General features: G+C 62.9%; 2 non-coding genes and 1 pseudogene across 2 annotated transcripts in view; all 3 read left to right on the top strand.

Annotated features, from left to right (window-relative positions):
- The first annotated feature begins 1,158 nt into the window (after positions 1-1,158).
- Positions 1,159-3,206, top strand: LOC144961655 (small subunit ribosomal RNA; annotated as a pseudogene).
- A 202-nt stretch (positions 3,207-3,408) lies between these two features.
- On the top strand, positions 3,409-3,565 carry LOC144961659 (5.8S ribosomal RNA). The gene has a single exon (XR_013643244.1). It is a non-coding gene; the product is annotated as a 5.8S ribosomal RNA (ribosomal RNA).
- Positions 3,566-3,890: 325 nt separating this feature from the next.
- The window catches only part of LOC144961660 (large subunit ribosomal RNA), a 3,812-nt gene continuing 2,337 nt past the window's right edge, over positions 3,891-5,365 (top strand). Inside the window, exon 1 of the ribosomal RNA XR_013643245.1 lies at positions 3,891-5,365. This exon is cut by the window's right edge and continues 2,337 nt beyond it. This is a non-coding gene — a ribosomal RNA (large subunit ribosomal RNA).

Genomic DNA, 5,365 nt, shown 5'->3' with positions numbered 1-5,365 from the left:
CCGGGACGCTCCCGCGGTAAGCCCTCCGAGGGCCGAGGGAAAAAAACTTTGGTCGAGCGCATTTCCTCTACGGAGCGAATTTGAATGAAATAAACCCACCACCTATGATCGCACCTGGGACCTCCCCATTGCCGACCGGTTTTGAACTTCGGGGCCCTTCCCGTTAGGGCCCTGTACTCGCTTGGCGGAGTGTTAAACGCGTTCCCGCTACTTCGCTAGAGTCGGGCGATCGACGACTCGGGCTCGATCGAGTTGGCCCACGGGCCGGCCAACCCTGCCGGGGTTCAAATCCCGGTTTGGGAGCTTTATTCATACGATTTTATCGCCTCGTCGATTCGAGGCTTTACCGCACGGGCGTCCCTGGGGTAAGAAGCTCTCGCTACGGCCGAGAAGGACTCTAGCGCCGGGACGCTCCCGCGGTAAGCCCTCCGAGGGCCGAGGGAAAAAACTTTGGTCGAGCGCATTTCCTCTACGGAGCGAATTTGAATGAAATAAACCCACCACCTATGATCGCACCTGGGACCTCCCCATTGCCGACCGGTTTTGAACTTCGGGGCCCTTCCCGTTAGGGCCCTGTACTCGCTCGGAAGACCGTTTACGCGGCGTTAAACGCGTTCCCGCTACTTCGCTAGAGTAGTGCGATGGGAAATTCGGGCTGTTCGGAGGTCGGGCTCGGGTTTGCCATACGTGCCTGGGGTCGAATCTGAATTTGCACCAAAAAAATTTTTTTTTTTAGTAGTCCGCAAGAGGAAAAGGGCTACCTTACCAGGGGTTTGGGACGTATAGTAGGGAAGGCGGTCGTCGGTCGGAAAAATTGAAATTGAAGCAAGGCGAGCCGAAAGGCGCGCGGTGGCCTCTGGTACACCCACGGTCACCAGCGCCTGGACGAGCGGTGGTCGGAGAGTCCGGAGTCGGTCCCAGGTTAGCTCCTCGGTAGAGGACCTAGAGTCGTGTGAGCGCGAGCGTGTCCGGGCGGTCGGAGCAGTCCGACCCAGCAGCGAGAAGGCCGAAGGGGTGAACGTTTGTGCGGTAGAGTCGAGAAGGGCCGTCGGCGAAGGAGTCGAGCGCTGGGAGTTCTCGGCGTCTGGGCTTCGGTCGTCGGCGCCCGTAGCCTCCTGTCCCAGCGGGTCCGTCCCGCCGGGTTGGAAATGGATACGCTACCAGGTTGATCCTGCCTGTAGTCTTATGCTTGTCTTGAGGGTTAAGCCATGCACGCCTATGCTCACCCTACACAGAAGGGGAAGCCGCGAACTGCTCAGTATATCGGCGATAATACACGGGGTGGGCGATGTTTGTCCGGACACCTGTAGGAATCCCAGAGCTAATACGTGCACACGAGTCCTCCTCCTAACGGGGTTACCTCCGCGGGGAGAGGGCGCATTTATTAGGATCTTGACCGGCGGCGGGTGGTTAACGCCGCCCGCCAGGCTGAGGCGAACTCTGGGTATGTGACGACCGCTGTTAGCGGCGTGCCCGTTTGCTCGCCGTCCCATCAAATTTAGACGGCCCGGGCAAGAGCCCCCGTGTTGGCTACGGGTGACGGAGGATCAGGGTTCGATCCCGGAGAGGGAGCCTGCGAGACGGCTACCACGCTTAAGGGTGGCAGCAGGCGCGCAACTTACCCACTCCCAGCACGGTGAGGTAGTGAAGATAAATGTCGGGGCTGGGCTCGCATGCGAGCCTAGCGGTCGGATTGAGCGTAGACCAAACACGTGCCGTTGATGACCTATCGGAGGGCAAGCCTGGTGCCAGCAGCCGCGGTAATTCCAGCTCCGATGGCGTATGTTGTAGTTGCTGCGTTTAAAACGCTCGTAGTTGGATCTCTGAGGTGACGGCAGCGACAAACCGCGGGTGACGTTGCCCCGGCGATTATGCACCGTCGTGGTTTTGGGGATGGAGCAAGCGGTGCCTTCCGGTGCCGCAACCGGACCCTCGCGACGGATCTCGCCGGGCATCGCTTGCCCGTCGCTGCCGGTTTAGTCTCTTTCCGTCTTAAGCCGTGTCGGCTTGGTACGTGGCGTATCTGGGCCGACACTAAGGTACGGGCGGTGTTCTCCCTGAATCAATTGGAGTGCTCAAAGCAGGTCGTGCTCGCACAGCTTTGCTCGGAACGATGTGATGACGCCACCGCCCCGCAATGTAACCACGGGACCGGTCTCCGTGGGGGCGGTGGGCGAGGTCTATAGAGACGGCCGGGGGGCGGCGTACTACCGCGGGAGGGGTGGAATCCGACGATCGCGGTGGGACGAACAAGAGCGAAGGCACCGGCCAAGAGCGCCTTCGTTGATCATGAACGAAAGTCGGAGGAACGAACGCGATCAGGTACCGCGGTAGTTCCGACAGTAAACCATGCCGACCGGTTACGCGGGGACGTCCCCTGTGGGGAAGCCTCGCGAGGCCCCGGAGAAATCAGAGTGCCTGGGCTCCGGGGGGAGTACGGTCGCAAGGCTGAAACTTAAAGGAATTGACGGAAGGGCACCACCAGGAGTGGAGCCTGCGGCTCAATTTGACTCAACACGGGGAAGCTTACCAGGTCCGGACACCGCGTGGATTGACAGACTGAGGCTCTTTCATGATTCGGTGGGTGGTGGTGCATGGCCGTTGCTAGCCCGTGGAGCGATCCGTCTGGTTCATTCCGATAACGGGCGAGACTCTGCCCTGGCGGATAACAAACGGCGGTCAAGAGGGGTCCGTCTCACGGGTTGGGTCGGCGTTTCGGCTCTCGGGTCGGGCGTCGGTCTTCCCACTCAGGGAGAGGCGGTGCCCCGGACCGCCGTCGCGCAGGCCGCGTCCTGCAGGGATTGACCTCGAGCAGTGCGTACGAGATGGAGCCATAACAGGTCTGTGATGCCCTTAGACGTCCTGGGCTGCACGTGTGCTACAGTGGTGGCGCCAGCCGGCGCGGTGTAGACCGTGAGCGTAGGAGTCTTCATGTCCGGGGTCGGTCTTCCTGCGAGTTGGGCCGTGAACTCGGAATGCCACGTAGTCACGGGTCAGCATCCCGTGCCGACTACGTCCCTGCCCTTTGTACACACCGCCCGTCGCTACCTTCGGTGGACGGCGCAGCCAGGGCCCCGGAGTGGCCGGCGAGACGGAGCTTCGGCTCCTGAAATCGCAGTCGTCGCGATGTCGCCCGAACTGCGCTGCCCCGAGAGGGTAAAAGTCGTAACAAGGTTACCGTAGGTGAACCTTCGGTAGGATCACGTCCGATTTCGTTTTGCCCCCAGCCCGCCCGACGGGTGAAGGGTTAAAAAACACTGTCCGGTGAGGCCGGGCTGCTCCCTGGCCGGGGAGCGGTCCAGGCCGATAAACGGGGCGGCGGCGTTGCGCCGCGAGTAACCGCGCGCGCAACGCTTGCCCCCCCACCCTTTGTCGTCGTTTGGCCCTTAAGCGAGAGAAAATAAATACAACCTTTGGCGGTGGATCACTCGGCTCGCGCGTCGATGAAGAGTGCGGCCAGCCGTATTGAGTCGTGTGAACTGCAGCTGCCTCATTGAACATCGACGTCTTGAACGCAAATTGCGGCCGTGGGCGTAAGTCACCGGCCACGTCCGTATGAGGGTCGGCCCTACGACGTCGCCGCAACCGGTCTTCTCGGGGGGACTGAGCGGCGCGACGTGCCGTACCGGTCGGGTCTCGTCCCGACTGGCGGCCGTAGATCGAGGGCTCCCGTCTGACCACGGGAGACGTCGTCCCCACCCGGCCTCTGGGTATGGGCGGGGGACGACGAATAAGACGCGCACCGAAGACGGGGAAGCACGCACGCGATCGGCTGCTTCTTCCTCAATCCTCGGGCCTGCTCGATGTACACGCGAGCGAGGGCTTCGTGGGGGTATGCGGGGAAGTAAGTATAACGACGCGCGGCGAACCCGACGGATGGGGCGATCTGCCGACCTCATATCGGACGAGGGTACCCGCCGAACTAAAGCATTTCAGTAAGCGGAGGAAAAGAAACCAACGGGGACTCCCCCAGTAACGGCGAGTGAAGCGGGAAGAGCCCAGCGCTGAAACCCCCTGGGCCCGTGCCCGCGGGGAGCTGTAGCGTTCGGGTCGGTGTCGAGCGGGATCGGGAGCGCCGCGCGAGTCTTCTCGAGCGTGGCTTGCCCAGAGCGGGTGCCAGGCCCTTGCCGGCGGCGCTCCCTTCCGCCGACCTCGACCCCGGAGTCGGGTTGCTTGGCAGTGCAGCCCGAAGCGGGTGGTAAACTCCACCTAAGGCTAAGTACCTGCGCGAGTCCGATAGCGAACAAGTACTGTGAGGGAAAGTTGAAAAGAACTCTGAAGAGAGGGTGCAAAGCGCGTGAAACCGCCAAGGGGTAAACTGGCTGAGCCGAGCGACGTGTCCCGCCGTGGCGGCTGGTCGCCCGTGCCCCCCGCGGAGGCGCCCGGAGACGGGGACGCCTTCCGAGTTCGGGGGTCGGGCGCGTGCCCCACCACGGCGGGTCTCCGCTGCCACCGGCACCGGGCCGTCTCGTCCGCGCGCCCTACGCGGGTCGTCGGCCTGCGGATCGTGGGCGCGAGTTGGCACGAGAGCGGTCGTATTCGGGTGCCGTGGTCGACCGCGGACAAACGGCGGCGGTTCGCCCCGGGGGGTTTCGGCCTCCCGGGCGGGCGGCTCCGGTCCGTCGAAAGGTGCGCAGCGTTATTCCGGTACCTGCCCGACCCGTCTTGAAACACGGACCAAGGAGTCCGACGCCTGTGCGAGCCGCAGGGTTTCCACTAAACCCCACGGCGAAGTGAAAGCGAGAGGCCCTCGCGGGCCGAGGGCGGGATCTCTCGGGCGACTCACCGAGTCCCCGGAGCGCACCGCCGGCCCGGCGGTCGCCGCGTTGACGGCCCTGTCGGAGCATGAGTGCAGGCGTCGGGACCCGATAGATGGTGATCTACGCCTGAGCAGAGCGAAGCCGGGGGAAACTCTGGTGGAGGCTCGAAGCGACTCTGACGTGCAAATCGACCGCCCGACTTGGGCGTAGGGGCGAAAGACCAATCGAACCATCTAGTAGCTGGTTCCCTCCGAAGTTTCCTCAGGATAGCCGGTGCCGACGGAACGATTTTCACTCGGTAAAGCGAATGGTTGGAGGCATCGGGGGCGAAACGCCCTCGTCCTACTCTCAAACTTTCAACGGGTGAGGCGCCAGACCCGCCTCGCACGGGGCCTGGCCTAGAATCACGGGTGCCGAGTGGGCCATTTTTGGTAAGCAGAACTGGCGCTGCGGGATGAACCGAACGCCCGGTTGTGGTGCCCAACGCAGGACGCTCACGGGAAAGCTAAAAGGTGTGGGTCGGTACTGACAGCAGGGCGGTGGCCACGGAAGTCGGAATCCGCCAAGGAGTGTGTAACAACTCACCTGCCGAACCGACCCGCCCT

Source organism: Berghia stephanieae, unplaced genomic scaffold (genome assembly GCF_034508935.2).
Source record: "Berghia stephanieae isolate SIO BIC M18660-M18661 unplaced genomic scaffold, UCSD_Bste_1.3 scaffold35, whole genome shotgun sequence".
Classification (NCBI taxonomy): Eukaryota; Metazoa; Mollusca; class Gastropoda; order Nudibranchia; family Aeolidiidae; genus Berghia; species Berghia stephanieae.
Note: the sequence above shows the minus strand (reverse complement) of the source record. Positions and strands in the feature narration are given on the sequence as shown.